Genomic DNA, 22,713 nt, shown 5'->3' on the forward strand with positions numbered 1-22,713 from the left:
AGCAATAGATCGACCCAATATCATATCTATACCAGTGAACAAAGAACTGCAACATAAATATTTCTTAAAGCTTTTATTTTCAAACAAATTACTGATGATCTCATGCAAATGCGAAAATCTGAATCGAAGACAATTTTTTATTTAAAAATTATACCCAACCTTTAAACTCTATCCACTCACTCTATTACTCACTGAACAAAGACAAAGATTTAGCTGACTTTTCTTCATTCGAGGTTAAAACATTCATAACTCTGAATGTAGTAATGTAGTTCCAGATAATAATAAACAAACTTTTTGTTCGGTTTAGTTTCCTTATGTCACAATACCTGCATTTATTTAATAATGACTTCGCAATTATAGATACAACAGTAGCAGGGTAGGATTTAGTTCAATGTTAACGTAGTTATATTTTTGTGTAGATTCCATCATTCTTTGGTTTAGTTTGAATGTGTTCGATTTACTAGTAGGGGAGTCAAGCTATAAAATCGCAGTTCAATTACAGCGATTATTTCATTCGTAGGAGATTCTGACCAATAGAAAGCTACAGAAATCTAAATTAAATTGATAATTTTTGATAATTGCCCGTCGTCCAGTATATTACGTCAGATGCCCTTCGTTGCTATGAAAAAATACATTCAGTGACATTAATGACAATTAATGTTTTAAAAATTATAAAAGTGATGACTTTCAAGCGTCAAATATTTATAACAACTGTGTGTTGAATTGTACTAATTTGTACTTACATAAATAAATTACAATAACATTTTGGTTTTGAACAGTTTTATTCATGAAATAATCGCAACAAATTTCACTGGATCTCTAAAATTAATATAGAATTTTAGAGCTCTTGTGCAATTACTACTGATTATTTCATTCATAGGACATTCTGATCAATAGAAAGCTACAGAAATCTAAATTAAACTGATAATTTTTGATAATTTCCCGTCGTCAAGTATATTACGTCAGATGCCCTTCGTTGCTATGAAAAAATACATTCAGTGACATTAATGACAATGTTTTAAAAATTATAAAATTGATGACTTTCAACCGTAAAATATTTATAACAACTGTGTGTTTAATTGTACTAATTTGTACTTACATAAATAAATTACAATATAATTTTGGTTTTGAACAGTTTTATTCATGAAATAATCGCAACAAATTGCACTCGATCTCTAAAATTAATATAGAATTTTTGCCCTCGTGACACTTTGACATAATTAATTAAAACTGTCAAAGTGTCAATCGGGAAAAATTCAATAATTTTAGAGCTATTGTGCAATTACTACTGATTATTTCATTCATTGGAGATTCTGACCAATAGAAAGCTACAGAAATGCAAATTAAGGTGATAATTTTTGATAATATCCCGTCGTCAAGTATATTACGTGAGATGCCCTTCGTTGCTACGAAAAAATACATTCAGTGACATTAATGACAATTAATGTTTTAAAAGTTATAAAAGTGATGACTTTCAACCGTAAAATATTTTATATCAACTGTGTGTTTAACAGTACTAATTTGTACTTACATAAATAAATTACAATAAAATTTTGGTTTTGAACAGTTTTATTCATGAAATAATCGCAACAAATTGTACTAGATCTCTAAAATTAATATAGAATTTTTGCCCTCGTGACACTTTGACATAATTTCACTCGCCTTCGCCTCGTGAAATTAAAACTGTCAAAGTGTCACTCGGAAAAAATTCAATAATTTTAGAGCTCTTGTGCAATTACTAATGATTATTTCATTCATAGGAGATTCTGACCAATAGAAAGCTACAGAAATGCAAATTAAGGTGATAATTTTTGATAATATCCCGTCGTCAAGTATATTACGTGAGATGCCCTTCGTTGCTACGAAAAAATACATTCAGTGACATTAATGACAATTAATGTTTTAAAAGTTATAAAAGTGATGACTTTCAACCGTAAAATATTTTATATCAACTGTGTGTTTAACAGTACTAATTTGTACTTACATAAATAAATTACAATAAAGTTTTGGTTTTGCACAGTTTTATTCATGAAATAATCGCAACAAATTGTACTAGATCTCTAAAATTAATATAGAATTTTTGCCCTCGTGACACTTTGACATAATTTCACTCGCCTTCGCCTCGTGAAATTAAAACTGTCAAAGTGTCACTCGGAAAAAATTCAATAATTTTAGAGCTCTTGTGCAATTACTAATGATTATTTCATTCATAGGAGATTCTGACCAATAGAAAGCTACAGAAATGCAAATTAAGGTGATAATTTTTGATAATATCCCGTCGTCAAGTATATTACGTGAGATGCCCTTCGTTGCTACGAAAAAATACATTCAGTGACATTAATGACAATTAATGTTTTAAAAGTTATAAAAGTGATGACTTTCAACCGTAAAATATTTTATATCAACTGTGTGTTTAACAGTACTAATTTGTACTTACATAAATAAATTACAATAAAATTTTGGTTTTGCACAGTTTTATTCATGAAATAATCGCAACAAATTGCACTCGATCTCTAAAATTAATATAGAATTTTAGAGCTCTTGTGCAATTACTACTGATAATACACAGTATAAAATAATACATCCACAGTATAAAATAGTATAATATAAAATAAAAATATATACCATTTTTAGTCAGTTGCAATGCGAAGCCAAAACTGTCTTAATTTTCACTTAGTTCAGAGAGCGCAACCAGCACTCTTATCGACGATTTAGCCACTTTTTAGTGGCTCCTCAGAGAATGCATAGGTTGCTATCTCTTCCCTGAGTTTAAATTTTCGACTGTACTAGTCCCCGCATTGCAACTGACGTGATGGTAGTAGGTGCCTAGCGGCGTCTGCTAAATAAAAGTCAAAGTTTTCATCCTAATAGAAATATTTAAAAATATTTTTAAAAGATATTTAATTGACAACTTATTGGACCATTTTCCTGGTAACACCTCCACGGCATCCAAAATTTGTAAGCCAGATGGATGCTGAAGCGAAGCAGACAAGAGGGAATTCTAAAATTTGCAATTCACGACCCCGTCTCTTCAGCGTGCTAAATTCCAACGGAAAATGGACCTATGTTACTCAAAGGAGTAATACTAATATGAAATAAAAATGTATACCATTGTATTTAGTTGCAATGCGAAGCCAAAACTGTCTTAATTTTTACTTAGTTCAGAGAGCGCAACCATCACTCTTATCGAAGATTTTGACACTTTTTAGTGGCTCCTCAGAGAATGCATAGGTTGTTATCTCTGCCCTAAGTTTAAATTTTCGACTGTACTAGTCGATGCATTCTCTGAGGAGCCACTAAAAAGTGGCGAAATCATCGATAAGAGTGCTGGTTGTTCTCTCTGAACTAAGTGAAAATTAAGACAATTTTGACTTCGCATTGCAACTGAATAAAAATGGTATACATTCTTATTTTATCTTAGTATTACTTCTTTGAGTAACATAGGTCCATTTTTCGTTGGAATTTACCATGCCGAATAGACGGCAAATTTTAAATTGCAAATTTTAGAATTCCCTCTAGTCTTCTTCGCTTCAGCATCCATCTGGCTTGCAAATTTTAGATGCCATGAATTAATGAATGAATTAATTTATTTAACCACATTACACAATTACAAGGTTTGTAGCAAGTCAGACTTCAATGATTTAAAATAAACAAGTAAAAACCTATCTATACCTAAAATATTAGAATATACCTAAAATACACAAAAAATACCTAAAATACGCAAATAATAGTTTCACACACAAGTATATCACAAAAATTTCAATTTTAAATAGTATAAATTATGTAAGTACTGTATCACAGATCAGTAGTAAAAGATATTAGATAGATGAGTACTTTCCATGAACTTTAATGAAACTTGAAATTTTGAAATATTCAAGGTATTCCTCCACTGAATACCTGAGTACTGAATTCTTATTCAGTATTCTTTTCACGGTTTTTTTAAAAGCATTTAGACTAAATTTTTTATATAACGTGGCAACACGTTGTAAACTTAAAATCTAAAGAATTTCTTTTGGACTTAGTTAGACGGTAACGCTTAATTCTGATATCTGCCTGTGTGGTGTTGTTCTTTCACAAGGGATACACATCTCCTGTGTATTTCAACAACAACACTAAACATGGAGGTGTTACCAGGAAAAGTCCAATAAGTTTTCAATAAAATATGTTTTAAAAATAGTTTTAAATATTTCTATTAGGATGAAAACTTTGACTTTTAATATTAGCCCAGTAAATGAACGGGAAATTCGGCGATACCGTGTAATTTTCAGGGGCAACTCCGAATTGCATGAAAATTTGGATTTAGGTTCTACTTACCCTCCACTTCAAAGTTGAAATTGTGCCGTTGGTTGCTTTTACTTCGGGGGTGACAGTCACCCCTTCTCGGGTGTGAAAAAACATACGTTCAAGATAAGACCGGAAATGGATAAATTTACTGATTGTAAGCAACTTTTGTCCTATAGAGTTTTTTACTTAAGTCAATACTTTTCGAGTTATTTGCCATTGAAAATGTTGATTTTTCGACAAAAAACTACGTTTTCAGACGGTTTTTCGCAAATAACTCAAAAAGTAAATATTTTATCGAAAATAATATACTTAGCAAAAGTGTAGCTTATAAAAAACCCCAAAAATGGTGTATCAGTAAAGTCTATCAATCAAATAAAAATAAAGTTTTAGCTCATGAAAATACGTTCTTATTCGTCTAATTCCAAATCGAATATTTCAAGGTGAAATCACCGAAAAATTAAGCACTTTTCGGGAAAAACCCATTTAAACTTTTTTAAAGTGTTTATAAAAAGCTTTGTTTTAATTTTTAAACAAAAGTTTTAGCATTAAAAATAAGCGAGTTACGCTCAAAATAAAGTTGGCCCTCTTTTTTTTTGTAAAACATCATGAAAATCTCGCCGTGTTTAGCTCCCCAAATGAAATTAATACCTACCGCTTTACAAACAATTTACTTACCTATCTATTTTTTATATGATCTGTCAGTCTCACCGGTTTAAAGTGTTTATTTTTGAAAGGGTTATAATTGAAAAAACTTGAATGGGTCACTAATCACGAGTGTATGCAAATTTTGAACAGCCATATCTTAACCAATTTTTGTCTTACGGAGAAACAAAATAAAACTAGCATATTTATAATAGTAAAACCTTTATTTTTTTACTCTTTAAGATTTTTCTTACCACTAATACTTTTTAAGTTATTTTGAAAAAATAAAAATTTTCAAAAATTTTTAGAAAATTTTATTTTACTATAAAACCAAACGTTTTCAAAAATAAGCCCTTCAAACCAATCAAACTTACAGATCATATAAACAATACACATACAGTTAAAATAAATGGTAAAGTCAAACGATTAATTTCATTTAGGGTGCTAAATAGAGGGAGGTTTTCACGATTTTTATTACCAAAAAAAAGGGGCCAACTTTTTTTTTTTCAGTGTAACTCGTTTATTTTTTATGCTGTAAAGTTTTGTAAAAAAACAAATAATAAGCCTTTTTCGATACTTTAAAAATGTTAATAAGGTTTTCCCGAAAAACGCTTCTTTCTTCGGTGATTTCGCGTTGAATTATTCGATTTGGAATTAGACGAATAAGAATGTATTTTTTATGAGCTACAACTTTGCTTCTACTCAATTTGTAGACTTTACTGGTACAGCATTTTTTTCGTTTTTTTATAGGCTACACTTTTGCTAAAAATATTTTTTTCGATAAAATATTTACTTTTTGAGTTATTTGGGAAAAACAGTCTGAAAACGTAGTTTTTTTGTGAAAAAATCAACATTTTAAATCGCGAATAACTCGAAAAGTATTGACTTACGTAAAAAAACTTTATAGAACAAAAGGTGCTTAAAATAAGTAACTTTATCCATTTTCGACCTTATTTTAAACACGCGTGTTTCAGCCCCCGAGAAGGGGTAAATGTCACCCCCCAAGTAAAAGCAACCAACGGCACAAATTCAACTTTGAAGTGGAGGGTAAGTAGAATCTAAATCCAAATTTTCATGCAATTCGGAGTTGCCCCTGGAAATTACACTCCAAAATTCATTGTTCATTTATTGAGCTATATAGTATAATTTATTTTACAAAACTTGTCAATAGATGTCAAGCTATTGCTAGTTTTATGAAGTCCTGTCAAAATGACAGCATTCTATATATTTACTGAATTATAAATACTTCCAAAATATTTGACAATGAATAGTTTTATTTATTTAATACCTTCGTATCTAGATAAACTACCAAGTGTTACCTATGGTTGAATGACATAATATGAGATAATATACAATTACAGTGGTATAGCTCCCCGTCAGTAACAAGCTTACGAGATAATTAGGCTACGGACCTGTGCGTTGTTCAACAGTTACAATTTAAATTTCATAACAGACAAGTTTTGAGCATGATACCGGAGCATTCTGAATTTAAATGAATAGGAGGGAGACAACCTAGATTTATTAAAATCGATTAAATATGCGCTTTTCCAGTAGATTGCGTGGAAAAGGACGGTTTTTTGACAAAAACAAACAATAAATTTTCGTTATTTAGTACTTGGAAATATATATTATGAGAGACAAGCGCATAGTCGGAAAGGATTTTACATAATCATTTACGTTTGTATCGATAAAGCTGATAAAGCTCATTTTGTATTTCTAACTTTCAACTTCCAAGTAGTTGACAGTAGTTCCAAGTAGTAGATGTTCCAAATAGTAATAGGACAGTGATTTCACATGTATTTATTTGGAAGGTCAGTTTAACCTAAAATATAGTTTTACGATTTTTGTATAAAGAAGTGTCTAGATTAAAAATAATTTTATCGCCAATCGTCACTAAAATCATTCATTATTGTACTCATTTGACGCCATTTGCGGCAGTAAAGTAACACTTTATTGTACTGAAAGAAGAATTTTACCTTACCTGTCGCGATTAATCAAATTAACCGAGATTGAATGTAAGTGGTCGATGGCAGTAATCGATTATTTATTTGAGTGGACTTAAAATTTATTTACTTTAATTATTGAAAATATTGTACACAATTTACGTTATTATTAATTAAATTTATGTCAAAAAGTGAAATTCTGTAGTATGTATTTTGCAATTATATTCATATAAAATTAATCAAAATTTTACCGATTCAATAATTATTCAGTATTGATAACTATCTATCGATTAAAAATCGAAAGCGGCATGCAGAAGTTACCTGTCATCACTGTCATATTTAAAAAATTTAAATTGAAAATTGTATTTATTGTAATAAAAGTGTTAAAACGAATATCAAATTATAGTACAGTAGTGCTGCTTTGGAAATGGAAGAAATTACATGAACGCCACCTGAAATACGCAAGAAATCGTTAGAGGCAGTTTCAGAGCTTCTCCCAGCAAAATCCATCGAAAAATACAATAGGCAATATGACATATTTAAAGCATGGCGTGAAAAAACTTGTATTACAAATTATAGTGAAAGTGTTTTGCTAGCATATTTCTCTGAATTGCCTAAATAATATTCTCCATCGACTATGTGGTCCTATTATTCAATGTTAAAGGCAACTTTGACCACAAATAAAGACATAGATATAAGCAATTATAAAAAAACTTGCAGCTCTTTTGAAACAAAAAGGAAGGAATTACATTCCCAAAAAATCAAAAACCCTGCCGCAAGAAGAAGTGCTAAATTTCTTATTAAATGCACCTGATAACGATTATTTTTAATGATGAAGGTAATTCAACAAAAATAAAATTACTATTACATATTATATTGTACGTAAAGTTCTTTTTCATATCCTTCTCATTTGATGTCAATTATTTTTTTTACATTTTTTACTTGCCTATTTGTTCTTTTTATATATAATATCGGCCGTGTCTAGCAAGTGGTTGCGTAGGCTAGCGGTATGTGTATCTAGCTACGGACGTGTCAGTACTTGGTTCGAATCCCCCGTAAGGAAAACTTTTTTGTTTAATATTAACGGTTATTGACATACTTACTTAGACATAAGGATTAAGTACACGCACTCTTTTTTCATTAGAAGGAGATAATTAAGTAAGTGTTAAGTAAGTGTTAATGTTTTTTATGATTGGCGATAAAATTTGGTATGCACCACGTCAGTAAAGACTCTTTATCGAACTCTTCTGTTATTCGCATTTGCTCGCTACGCTCGCTCGGCTCATAATATCAGACTCGTTCGATAAAGAGTCCCTTTACTGACTTGGTACATAAATAACTATTACTAGACGTTATCGGCACATTTTTTGATACATATTTCACAAGCTTTAAAACCTTGCGCACTGATTAACTCAAAAAAAGTTACGATTTCGTAAGAGACAAACTTTTTCAGAATTAATTCCTTTTCCTAAATGGTACGTACGTACCTATAAAACCGTTCACAAGTCTAAATTCAATCACACCTACCTGACATACCTAGCTAATTTGAAAATTTGTTTTAAGTGGAAATCATACCATTCTCTTGAGTTCCTCAATTAGTGCAGTCACTGAATATGGATATGAGCTATTACCTCCGATTTCGTTGAACCTCCATCGATTTGCATGAAAATTGGTGAGTGGTTAGAGGATATCTCAAGGAGCAAAGGTGACATGGTGCCAACTTGCGCTTTTACCCTGGAGGTGGATGCCACCCCTCCTCGGGGGTGAAAATTATTTTATTAAAAATAACGCCACAAGTCGATATAGGGACAAATTATAAGCAAAATTTGTTATATAAAGTTATTAAAATAAATCAAAACTTTTTGAGTTATTAAAGATCAAAGATTTTAATTTTTCGTGAGAAAAATGCATGTTTTTAACCGATTTTTCATAAATAACTCAAAAACTATAAGTTTTTACAAAAAAGTTATTATTATCAAAATTGAGACTAATAAAAAATCAAATAAACTCCTTACTAGAAAAACCTTTCATTGTTAACTAAAAGTGAGTTATAGGTAATTGAAAGTATATTTCTTTCGTCGAGTACCCAAATCTAAGTATTCAAGCTTATATACCGGGAAAATGATGCATTTTATAACATAAACTTATTAAACATTTGTCAAAGTTCTTAGAAATATCTATCAAATAAGCCCTCGAACAAGTTGATAGCATTAAAATTTATGCACCAAAAATGTTTCAAAATTTATCTTTCAAAAATTTTTCCAAAAAATGTTATTGTTTTTATGTAAATAACTCCATTAGTTTTTAAGATATCAGGTTCACCTAAAAAATAATTAAAAGCGATTCCAAGAGCTATTAAAAAACGTCAAATTTAGTATGTTAAACCTCTTACTTTTTTAAAAATAAAAGGTTAAATGGCTCCGGTTACATGGTTCTCATAGCAAAATTGAAATTTTAAATGTTTCTATCTCGGTTATTTTTTACTCTACGGAAATAGTAAAATGAGTAAAGTATTTGGAAGAGAAAAAACTAAAATGTAGTTATATATCATTTTTTAAGTATATTGAGTATTTTTGGAGTTATTATCAAAAGAAAATGAAAAGTATGATAATTTTTGAAAATTCTGATTTTTTTAAATCATATCTTTCTTTTCAAAAATATGCATTCTAAACCGCTCAAAATTGTTGAAATCATTAACTATGTTAACCTAAAGAAATTTTTGTGAGGATTACTACAAATTTTAATTTTTGTGGAAATGGTGTATGTATTATTTTTCACTTTTTCCTAAAAAAATCGAAAGGGCTCTCTTATTTTCATCATAACTTGCTTAATTTTGATGCTATTAACTTCTACTGGAGCTCATTTGATAGGTATTCCGAAGTACTTTGACAAGTGCTTAACAAGTATATTCTATAAAATGCATTGTTTTCCCGTTATGTAAGCTTGAATACTTGAATTTGAGTACTTGTCGAAAAAAATATACATTCAATTACCCATAACTCACTTTGAAATAACATTAGTTTAGTTCTTTAAGTGGGGAGTGTATTAAAATTTTTATTATCTTTAATTTTGGTAATAATAACTTTTTTACAAAAGCTTATAGTTTTTGAGTAATAGGTGAAAAACAGCTTTAAAACATGCATTTTTTAAGAAAAAATAAAATCTTTGATATTTAATAACTCAAAAAGTATTGATTTATGTTAATAACTTTACATAACAAATTTTGCTTAGAAGTTGCCCCTCTATCGATTTCTGGTATTATTTTTAATTAAAAAATTTCACCCCCGAGAAGGGGTGGCATCCACGCCAGGGTAAAAGCGCAAGTTGGCATCATGTCACCTTTGTTCCTTGAAGTATTTTCTAACCACTCATCAATTTTCATGAAAATCGATGAAGGTTCAACGAAATCAGAGGTGAAAACCTTCAGTGACTCCACTAAATCAAAACGATAAAGCGCTGCTACGACTACAAATAATAATAGTCTCCCGTTTTATACCGCTAACGCGGCTTTGGGATTATAGCAGAGTATAGTATTCTGCTATATCTAGGGCCTACGGTGTACAAGGAAGGTAACAGGGCCAGTGCTACGCTTCAACCGCCTATTATTACCCCTGGTTTTACCCAAGGTACTCATTTTATTCAGGCTGAGTCGACCTGGGGCCTATAGACAAAATACAAATATCTAGGTATGTATAAATATCTCGAACGATAGACCATTAGACATAACCATAAGAGAAAGGAGTACGTTAGGTAGAAAAGCCATCACAACGTTAAACAGTATTTTATGGGACCAATCCATCAGCAAAGAAAATAAAAAGAGACTATATTGAAAAGTATCACTCTATCCAGCTCTGAGGTATGGCCACTGAAAGAAAGAACACTAGCAACCAGAGCAACCTAGCAACCTGACATAACCAAAGTTAACACCAACTTCAGTTATTAACTTTTTTGATTCAAACATTGTCAGTCTTACAAGTATTAACACAAAATAAATAGAAATATTTTAATAAATATAAATAAAACATTAAAACCGTTACATCATCATCAATGGTGCTACAGCCCTATGAAAGAGCCTCGACCTTCCCAAGCATATTACGCCAGTCAGTCCTATCCATTGCCAACCGTTGCCAGTTTGCTGCGCCTATTTTTCTCCCATCCTCATCTACACCATCCTTCCATCTAAGTTTTGGCCTACCCCTATTTCTACTTCCCATAGGTTAGGACATAAGGATTCTTCTAGGAGGGTTGTTATGCTGTGATATTGCTAGATGTCCTGCCCATCTTAGTTTTCCTATTCTTATAGGAGATACTACGTCTTTACCACCAAATATATGTTTATATCTGTGGTATACCTCGTAGTTGTACCTCCTCCTCCAAATACCATTTTCACAGATGCCACCGAATATGCCTCTTAGGATCCTTCGTTCAAATATAAGCAGAAGGTTTTCATCTGCCTTGGAGATGGTCCATGTCTCCGATCCATATGTCAACACTGGTTGTATAAGGGTTTTGTATATGGTTATTTTTATTTTTAGGCTTAAGTTTCTGCTTCTCATATGTCTACTCAGTCCAAAATAGCATTTGTTCGCTAGGATTATCCTTCGCTTAATTTCTTCCGTCATGACGTTCTCCTTGGTGATCAGGGAGCCTAAGTATGTGAATTTATCCGCCACTTCAAAGGTAGAGTTATCAATAGAGAATTGGTGACCGATGTTTCTGACTCTATTGTTGGGTGTTGATGCCATCATCTTAGTTTTCTCCTCGTTTACTTTCAGGCCCATATTTTTTGAGGCATTTGAGAAGGTGGTATACATTTCTTCTAGTTTGCGTGTTGTGCGGGAAATAGGTCCACTCATCGGCATATGCCAAAATTTGGGATGATTTATTAAAAATATTTCCTCTGTTGTCTATTCGGGCATCTCTGACATTTTCCCATGCTCTGACATGCCCATTATGGGCATTTTCCAGAGCTATGTTGAAGAGGAGACACGCCAGCGCATCTCCCTGTCGCAGCCCAACATTCGTTTCAAACGCCTGTAATTGTTCACCCTGTATTTCTACTTTGCAAACGACTTTAAGCATTGTAAAACCGTTTTAAAAATTCCATTTTACAAACAAAATATCAATCACATATTTGTTGGCTGTCTTTCACCCCTTTTCTCTCTACCCTCAATAACTTGCCCATATACTCGTTAACCTATGCAGCATTGTCCGTCTGTCCAATCAAATCCCTATTACATTAGCATAATTTGAGCAATAAATCATGTTATTGCAGACCATAGAAATATGTAACTCCTTGTAACGGCATCATTTAGTTTACTTGAAGCCGTTAACCTGATGATGCTCTGCATATTGTAGAGAGCGAAACCGGTCGTCGGAAGTTAGACAATAAATTATTGCGAGTACGTCTGTTTTTTACTTCAAACAGTTTAGTTATTTAAATGCATTAATTCAAAATTGAATTATTTTAGTTTACACTGAAACAACAATTGCTTTCTTTATGTTTATATTTAAGTATGTAAATGTGCACAGCAATATATCACACTTGTTTTTATTGCATATTATAAATATTCTTTTTTACTATCATCCACCAGTGTGAGAATAACTTACGATAATAAGTGAGATCTGTCACGGTTATCGTATGGAGCGTGTTTACAAACAAAACTAAAAATAATACAGTAGCGTGAAATCTCGCACTAGGCCCGTCGAGTAGACCATTTTGTAAACTTTATGTCAAAATTATAGTTTATCTTGCACCACGGTGATAATAAGTCAAACTTGCCGTTTTTTCCAGGAAATAATAGTAGGTATGTACAGTAAAACCTCGATATAACGGACTAATTGGGGGGATGGTATGTCCGTTAAAGCCGAAAGTCCGTTATATAAAAATAGATTTAAAATCAATAATTTTTTTTTTGAAAATATATGCCGTAGTATTTTAGATACAATGTACAAATCTCTAAGTTAAGAAAGGAATTAAGTTTTGTCTGCTACTTTTTTACTTCTCGACTTTATCTCAAAACTTTCTACAATATACTCGTTTGGTTGCCAAAATTATTCTTTGATCCATGCGTTGAATAAACTATGTATTTTTTGGAAAAACAATTCAATTAAAGTTACCATCTTCTGAATGACGAATATTTTCAGGGGTTAAGCAGGAGTGTTGTCTAAAATCAATAAACAATTCACCTCTTTCGGCGTTATTTCCAGTTTCTTCTCTTGAAATTTTTTCACTGCAGGTACAAATTCTTTAAAAAACCAGGTTTTGAAAATATCTGTGGTGAACCAAGCCTTATTAGAGCGATAATATGAAACGGGCAGATGATGTCTTTGACAACTCTAACATATATTTACGAGATTTGCCAATAATTATAACAGTCAATCCATGCGATCCATCGGCTTTTGAGTACAACCTAGTGCCGAGATCCTTTCCTTGCTAATTTTTCTTGCAGAATTCGATTTTTCATATTTTTTGCATTAAATTTTTTTTTTCATTCGATCGGATTTTTTGTCCGTTATATCCGAAGTTCGTTAAATAGAGGTTCGTTCTATCGAGGTTTTACTGTACATAGAAATCATTAATAAACAACAACAAATAATTCAGGTTTCTCTTTAAATTTGACTTAACTGGTGCAACAAAAATGTGAAACGATACCACTCTCGTTATTACCGAATTTAAATCAATTTAGTTTGGCAATATTGTAAAAATGTTGACATTAACATATCCCTTCTAAGATAAACAGAACTGTAATTTAGTCTTTGTCCAGACAAATTAATATATTTTTTTGTCAACAAATATGAGATGTTTTTACCAAATAATGTTTTAAATATGATGTGCAAAATAATTTTGAATTAGGTTCCGCTAATGGACTGATCTTTTTGTCATTAAAGTAAAAAAACGTTAAATTTCTGTTGCATAATCAGTATTGTCCATCTATCGTTTTATTATTTTAACCGTACTAATATCCGTCGACTAATTCAGAATGATTAATGGGCCGTTAAAACATCTTATCTTTAGCAGCTTCTGGAATACTTTAAATACATTTAAAGGACAATTAATAATTGTCCATATAGTAACTGGAGAAACCTTAACACAAAATACGAAGATTTAACCTAAAACACTTAAATAAAATGTGGTTTCTTACTGAATTACAGGGTGTTTTATCTAAAAATTTAAAAATTATTTTTGCTCAGCATTTTAAAACTATTTGACGTATCCTTTTCGTATTTGGCAGGAAGTATAGGTACTGTACAAACTACTAAATTATGTTAAACAAACGTTTCTGTCTATTACCAGAGGCGTATGACGGGGGAAAGTGAATGGTTGACCCTCTCCAAATTCTACGCCACTGGCGGAATTCCTATTTTAGTTCAATTTTTGGATTCTCCAATACTTTCTATGAAAATAATATACTCTTCATTCGTAACGATAAAATCATTAGTTTTCGAGATCTTTGAAGTTAAAAATGAAACGACACGGTTATTTTGATTAATGTATTGTGTCGCTTTATTTTTAGTTTCAAATATCTCGAAAACTAATCATTTTATCGTTACGAATGAAGAGTATATTATTTACATAAAAAGTATTGAAAAATCAAAAAATTACACTAAAATAGCAATTTCGTCAGTGTCGTAGAATTTGGGAAGGGTCAACCAGCCACTATCTCCTGTCGTACGCCTCTGGTAGTAGCTAGAAACGTTTATTTATCTTAATTTAGTAGGGTGTACAGTACCTACACTTTCTACCAAGTATGATAAGGATACGCCAAATATTTTTTTAAAGTACTGGGTACAAATAATTTTTAAATTTAAATCATAATAATATGAATCATACCCTAAATTAATCAAAATAACTGTGCCGTTTCATATTTAACTTCAAATATCTCGAAAACTAATGACTTTATCGTTACCAATGAAGAGTATATTATTTACGTAGAAAGTATTGGAGAATTTAAAAATGGTACTAAAATAGTAATTCCACCAGTGGAGTAGAATTTGAGAAGGGTCAACCATTCACTATCCCCTGTCGTACGCCTCTGGTAGTAGCTGGAAACGTTTGTTTATCATAATTTAGTAGGGTGTATAGTAGTCTCACTTTCTGCCAAGTATGAAAAGGATACGTCGAATAGTTTTAAAATGCTGAACAAAAATAGTTTTTAAATTTTTGGATAAAACACTCTGTACCTCAGTAAGTAACCACATTTTATTTAAGTGTTTTGGGTTAAATCTTCGTATTTTGTGCTAAGGTTTCTCCAGTTACTATATGGACAATTATTAATGAAACACACGTATATCGCATTTCATTGATATAATGCTCATTCTTACCGATTTGCGTTTCGACTATACCACTCATTTGATAGTTTGTGAAACAATACTTTGATTCCGTTGACATTGCTTTGCGTAGACATGAAGTGTCCTATTCTTGATCCAATACTACTGCAGATGTAGCTTCTGCTTTGTAAATTACCATTAGTTTACCCTCTGTAATAAAGACTTTGTCTAAGCTTGCTGTATTATCCATATTCATGACTGGAGTATCAAAAAATATGTAATATCACAAAGCATATTCAGCTTCGTCTTTAGTCACCCTCAGTGTGAATAAAAACGAAGTCGATGCAACATCCCCTGTTGCGCCTCAAATAATTTCGTCAAGGAATTTAACTCTACTTAAAAGTTTAATTAAAGACGCGGAGAAGCCACATTTTTTTCTCAAAAAATTTGCCAAGGATAAAGTGTGTTTGACCTTTGTCCTAGTCCCAAAATATTTATTATGATTAATCTTTCAAAAAAAAACTGATCGGCCAGGCTGAGATAACTTTACACCAAAAATTTAAAACAAAAAACTAGACTTAATACTTACTTAGTTTCTGGCTGCATGGACTAATCCTAAAGCCAAAGAAATTTGGATTAACGATAAAACTCTTCATTGTATAAACCAGCAAAGGTAATTTGATGAATATTTTCAAACTATTTGGTTAGAACTGCACTTTGGCCTATGAAGCCTAGGACAGCGTGATCCTCATACTAGCCTTAAAATATAATTTGAAAAATATCAAAACCATAGCCTCCATTCATAACGACTTTAAAGAGGTTTAATTTTGTTTTGGTCTTTAGTTAATTATTTGATTATAATAATAACAACATATACATTGATGGGAGCACTAATAACCAGCAAAATAACGCAATAGACGAAAAACATAATACGTTGTGAACTAAAAAATGATGAAACTAGTAGAGGTGTGAAATTATCAATAGATGTTTCCCGTCGTTTACGTTATTTTGCTGGTTATTAGCACACAAATACAGAAATAACGATAAACAAATTACGTAAAAATAATTTATTACTTAAGGGCATAGGCGCAAAATTTCGATCAATTCTATTTAAATGCATTAATGTTTTCAAATCCTGACAAAATAATAAGTATTGTTGAAAAATTTAAACGCAGAATGAAATATTACATTATTACCGAAGGCCAAAAGTTTCTGAAAACTTCTATGTATAATGTTTATTTTAATAAGTTACAGGGGTGAACAAGAAGAGAAAATTGAGTGTGATTTTTAATTTCAAATATCTCACTCAAAAGACACTTTTTATTTATTCTAAGGCACTTTCAGCTCTCGGTAATAATGTAATCTTTCATTCTGCGTTTAAAGTCTTCGAAAAAATTTGTTTAATTTTTGAGGATTCGAAAAAAAAAATGAATGCAATTAAAAAGCATTGTCCCGACATTTTGTGCCTACGCTCATAATTAGCAATTGTCTGTCAATTTTTTCAGTTATATTTAAATATATTCGATTGGAATATATTAACATGTTACAACTCCAGTCAATTTCATATGGAGATGTGTCAAACTACAATTACACTTACATAAATCATATAAACAAGATTATTTGTTTTTGTTGACATTTACAGTTTATAATGTAGTTGCTTATTTTATGACTTATAAGGGGACATTACATAACATAATGAATTGGCTACCGTTTGTTACCATTTTGATTTTACCTATTGCATTAAAGTAACTTACCAAGTTTGACTTTTGAAATAATTTTCTAATTAAATAAACATTCTTCAACTGTATAATAAATTACAGCAGATGGGAACAAATAGTCGTCATCAACAGATATTTGAAAATATGATTACTGACTTGTGATTATGTTTAGTTTAATCATATAGGTACGTATTTTTCATATAAGTTTAAAATTCAAAATATACCTGCTATTAATGTATTTCACAAGTAATATAAACACAGAATATCAAGTACATATACGAGTATACAGGGTGAGGCAGATAACTGGCCTATTAGAAATATCTCGAGAACTAAAGGCAACAGAATCTTGAAAATTGGAATAAGGGGGTTTTGAAGGATGATCTATTAAATGAAAATATTTTCATCTCTTTGCAACTTCCGGTTATACTGGAAGTTGCTTATAACTTCGTTTTTTTAAATGGGACACCCTGTATATTTTTACATTTTTGGATTCTCTTCGATGTCTTCTTTCTTAAAATATAAGGTTTTGTAATATTATACAGGGTATTTTAAAAGATAATTACGTTTTTTTATTAATTTCGTAGCAACATTCACACCCTGTAGAATTGTAGTAGTTTAACATCTAAAACTCTATAGTTCAAATGATTTTTAATATACTCTACTATTGATAAGAATCATTAGTAGAGCTAAATTTTTAATTTTAGTATACAGGGTTATTCGAAACTCGGAATGAGTATTTTCTGAGTTTTCTTAAATGGAACACCCTGTATTTTAGTATTGTAATGAAATGATATTTTATGGTACTTTTTTATTTCTTAAGCATTCCCTATACCTAACTGCTTTAATTTGTGCTTAATTGTTAATCGCACCAACAATCTTAACTAAGAAGGTATTTCGATAGCTAAACCATTATTGGTAATTTTAAGGACCAGTCTGGATTAATATGTATTTATTTCGGAAAAATTATTTGGGATTGAGTATTTTCACGGCCAACCTAATAAAATTTTACGTATTTTTTGTTGCAATTAATGTTTAGCTTGAATCACCAATAACTCACAAATTAAAGCAGTTAGGTATAGGGAATGCTTAAGAAATAAAAAAGTACTATAAAATATCATTTCACTACAATACAAAAATACAGAGTGTTCCATTTAAGAAAACTCAGAAAACACTAATTCCGAGTTTCGACCAACCCTGTATACTAAAATTAAAAATTTAGCTATACTAATGATTCTTAACAATAGTAGAGTATATTAAAAATCATTTGAACGTAAGTAGAGTTTTAGATGTCAAACTACTACAATTCTACAGGGTGTGAATATTGCTACGAAATTAATAAAAAAACGTAATTATCTTTTAAAATACCCTGTATAATATTACAAAACCTTATATTTTAAGAAAGAAGACATCGAATAGAATCCAAAAATGTAAAAATATACAGGGTGTCCCATTTAAAAAAACGAAGTTATAAGCAACTTCCGGTATAACCGGAAGTTGCAAAGAGATGAAAATATTTTCATTTAATATATCATCCTTCAAAACCCTTTATTCCAATTTTCATGATTCTGTTGCCTTTAGTTCTCGAGATATTTCTAATAGGCCAGTTATCTGCCTCACCCTATATAGCTCACGAGTTTACATCACATCATCACAATCGAAGTTTTTTTACGTTAATTCTCCGTTCACGGTTTCATTTTAATTCCACAATTTCAGGACGTCGCTGAAAATGTGCACACCTTGAAATTTCTCTCTGCGTATATAAACAGAACTCTTCCGTCATTAGAATAGAATAGAAATAGAATGACAAATGTGATGTCAAATCAGGGCTTATAGCCCAAAGATGGTATTATGCGAGCTCCACACTCTCGCCAAAGTCGATCGAGGTTCAACAAGTACAAGAGTGTAGACGGCCACCTTGTCTAACTTTGCCTCACTTCGTTCTACTTCCGAAATCTGTCGGTCTGGCTCGTCCGAGTCCGTGTTTAATACGAGCTCCACACTCTCGTCGAAGTTACTTCGCCAAAGTTGACCGAAGTCCGAAGTGCCTCTCTACACACTCGTTCTACTTCACGAGGCACACATTCAAGCGGTGCGATACCGACAAAGATCCCTTTGACTCGGACGCGCCAGACCGACAGATTTCGGAAGTAGTACGAAGTGAGGCAAAGTTACACAAGGTGGCCGTCTACACTCTCGTACTTGTTAAACCTCGATCGACTTTGGCGAGAGTGTGGAGCCCGCTTTAGAGGTGAGAAATTAAATTTTGGGCTTCCGGCTCCAGAGTTGCAACCGGAAGTACCTACTGTTTACTGTTGTAAAGTCGCCGAAATAGTACAAGCGATATACCTACTCGACGCGCCTTAAGCTGTGGTCTCCAATCAATGCCGTAGGTTGTGTACAGCGACATGCCGTAAGAAAATTGTCCAATTTCGTTACTTTTAATAAACTTTCAGGGACACAAACCATCTTACAACGAAAATAGATCCAAAAGAGTAATTCTACAATAAATTCAAATTACGGGGTAAATTGTAGTGACCACCGACTTAGCCAGTGGTATCCAATATACGCCGTAGACTGCGTACATCGTGTATTGGAGACCACCGCCTTAGCAAGACGAGAACAAATATAAAAATTCTGGTTTTTATATCACTTCCGGTTAAAAATATGTAACCGGAAATACCACATTATGATCGCAGAAATAGTACATGTGCTATATCACTCATTGCGTATTGAAAAATTGAGTTCGAACATTTAGTTCCAGTTTTGATGTCATTTTCCGTTAAAAAGTTATGACCAGAAGTTCGGCAAAAATGATCCAAAATTAGTGAAATCCTATATCAATCGACGCAAAGTTACAAGAAGAGTTCAAATATCGGCTTCCGGTTCTACTTTCGGTCACCTTGGATAAAAAGGAATTACTTGTTTTTTGTATATACATATGTAGGTATGTCAATTTTAAAAGGGATTGTAAATTGTTGAACACACTACTACAATTTGCAGAAAAAAAATTTACAGGGGAGAGTCGGCTATTGGTGCATACCTAAGGCTAATTCAGGATATTGCAAAAACTTGAAACATTTCGGTTTCCAACTTTTTTGAATAGGAACCGCATTCAATGAATGGTTGAACAGTAGAACAGTGAGAGGCGAAATTTCCGATTAGTGTCACGAGCACAATTACCCGACCTATTCGGCTAATGGTGCTCATATGTCGGATAACTCTGCGCAAAAATAGAACTTAAAAATGGCCTTCGAAAATGTAGTTTATTGAACATAAATATTAAAGGGACAAACAAATATACCTAAAAAGATAAGGAATCAAGTTACAGATATATTAAAAAAATCTAAGCATCGCACATAACATAAAATTGGATAAAAACAAAAAAGAATCGGGCAAACCTAACTATACCAGTGTCTAAAATATTAAAAAATAATGTGTAGATATATGTACTTTTTAAAGTATATTTCTGTCAAGAAAAAAATTGATCGCTTATTTTTTCAGACATACAAACAATAACAAACCACGCGAAATCATGTAAACGAGAACTGCCAACTGGTAAAGTATCTTGCAATAATATTACTAGTAGATGGTTCGAAAATATAGTTTTTGCAATTTTATTAAATAGTAGAACAGAAACATTTACGCGTACAATTACCCGACGCGCACCATTAGCCGACTCCCCTCTATTCCTGTAAGAAGGCGACGACAATTTTGAATCCAAAAGTTTACACAGAACTGGACTATAAAATGAAAACGCAATGTGAAGGAATTCCGACAATTTCGGGAAACCGGAGTACTATTGGAATGATAAACGGGCAGAAATTTTGAGCCAATTGCATAAGATTTATTTTAGTTCGGATATAAAAGTTGTCGCAGATGAACTACATTTTATTTGTGATCGTTTAAGTTACATTTTAGATACGTGCGTCATGTATTTATTTTCAGTTTAATGCGACTAAGTTCGTTTACCTCAAATAATTTTCCTCTATGTGTTTCCTATGCCAAAGTAAGGAAAGTAAGGAAATGGATATAAATTTATTAATGCAAAAAACAAAATAAATATTGAAAATTCTTTATAAAAGGTATATATTTATTAAAATCACACAACGTTTTTGACCTAAAAAGATCATCATCAGTGCTGATACAGGTTTATTACATGGTGAGCTATTAAAAATACGTGGGTCAAAACCCTTAAATTATGATAGATTATCATTAATATGTATAATTTAAAGCGATGGATGAAATTGTCCTAGATATGGCTTTAGTTGTCGCATGACTCCTACATAAATACTTTTTTTTTTTTATTTAAATTTATTTTGCAATCTGTTGAGTGTCAACAATAAACAAAAGTAATTACATTGACTAAGGACAAGAAAGATTTTACCCACTGGCAAAATCAAAGTACAATTTTTATAAAGTTCTGTACAAAATAATTACATTTCATAACTACTAACTCATTAGTTTAAAAGTTTACTCTAAATGGTAAGTCCAATGGTTTGAACCTCTTTAACCTACGCTGTTCTTGGGAATTGTCTAGGAGGTTAAGTGCAAACTGGTTTTCATGATCCTCCAACTTGGCAATGTAAGCAGCGCTACGTTTTGTGATGACTTCTTGTACCGTATCAGTTTTAAGGTCTCGATGAATAATTCTATTGTTGATGTACCAAGGTGCATTAGTGATGGTTCTGAGGGTTTTTGATTGGAAGCGTTGGATGATTTCGATGTTGGAGTGACTGGCTGTTCCCCATAGTTCCAACCCATATGTCCAGATTGGCATAAGTATTGCCTTATAGAGCAGCAATTTATTATCCAGAGATAGTCTTGATGAACGGCCCATTAACCAATACATATTTCTGAATTGGAGACCTAGTTGCTTTCTCTTGGTCCAGATATGTTTCCTCCATGTGAGACTTCTGTCCAAATGAATACCAAGATATTTTACCTCGTTGGCTGATGGTAATTGGTGATTGTTTAAAGTTACAAGAGGACAAGTTCCTCTTCGTGTTGTAAATGTAACTTGAATAGATTTTCCTTCATTCACTTTAATTTTCCATTCCAAAAACCAAATTTGTACTCTGTCTAGATACGCTTGAAGGATATGCGAGGCATAAATAGGGTCTGTGTGTGAGGCTAGGATTGCAGTATCGTCGGCAAATGTTCCTAGCATCATTTCTTCTGTAAGTGGTCTCTCCTCTAGTGGTTCCTGAAGAGGTGGAGGTATATCTGCGGTAAACAAGAGATACAAGGTAGGTCCCAGCACGCTACCCTGTGGTACGCCAGCTTTGATAGAATAGAGTTTGGAAATTGCATCTTGGTATTTAATAAAGTAACACCTACCTGACAAATATGACTCAAGAAGAATGTAAAAGCTGTGCGGTAATGTCTTTTTTAGCTTGTATAGGAGGCCTTCATGCCATACCTTGTCAAATGCCTGCCTAACGTCAAGAAATGCCGCTGAACAGTACCTTTTGGCCTCAAAATCAGCATTTATATGTTTTACCACTCTGTGAACTTGTTGGATTGTTGAGTGATGGGATCGAAATCCAAACTGGTGGTCTGGAATTAGATTTTTGATCCAGGGTTCGAGTTTTTTTACTAATAGTTTTTCGAAAACTTTAGACGTGATTGGCAAGAGGCTGATTGGCCTGTACGATGTAGTTTCTTCTTGAGGTTTCCCCGGTTTTAGAATGGTTATTATCTGAGACACTTTCCATTGATCAGGAAAGTAACCTAAGTTTAATATGGCATTGAATATAAACGTTATAAGTTTTATGCATTTGATAGGTAATTCTTTCAATACTTTTCCACTGATCAAATCGTACCCTGGAGATTTTTTATCGTTTAAATTATTAATA

The 22,713-nt window shown here is 32.0% G+C and overlaps 1 protein-coding gene across 1 annotated transcript in view; it reads left to right on the forward strand.

Annotated features, from left to right (window-relative positions):
• LOC114336260 (dual specificity tyrosine-phosphorylation-regulated kinase 2) overlaps positions 1–22,713 on the forward strand; it is a 633,699-nt gene that overhangs the window by 232,802 nt on the left and 378,184 nt on the right. The window lies entirely within an intron of this gene.

The sequence above is a fragment of the Diabrotica virgifera genome, chromosome 8 (assembly GCF_917563875.1).
Source record: "Diabrotica virgifera virgifera chromosome 8, PGI_DIABVI_V3a".
NCBI classification, from domain to species: domain Eukaryota; kingdom Metazoa; phylum Arthropoda; class Insecta; order Coleoptera; family Chrysomelidae; genus Diabrotica; species Diabrotica virgifera.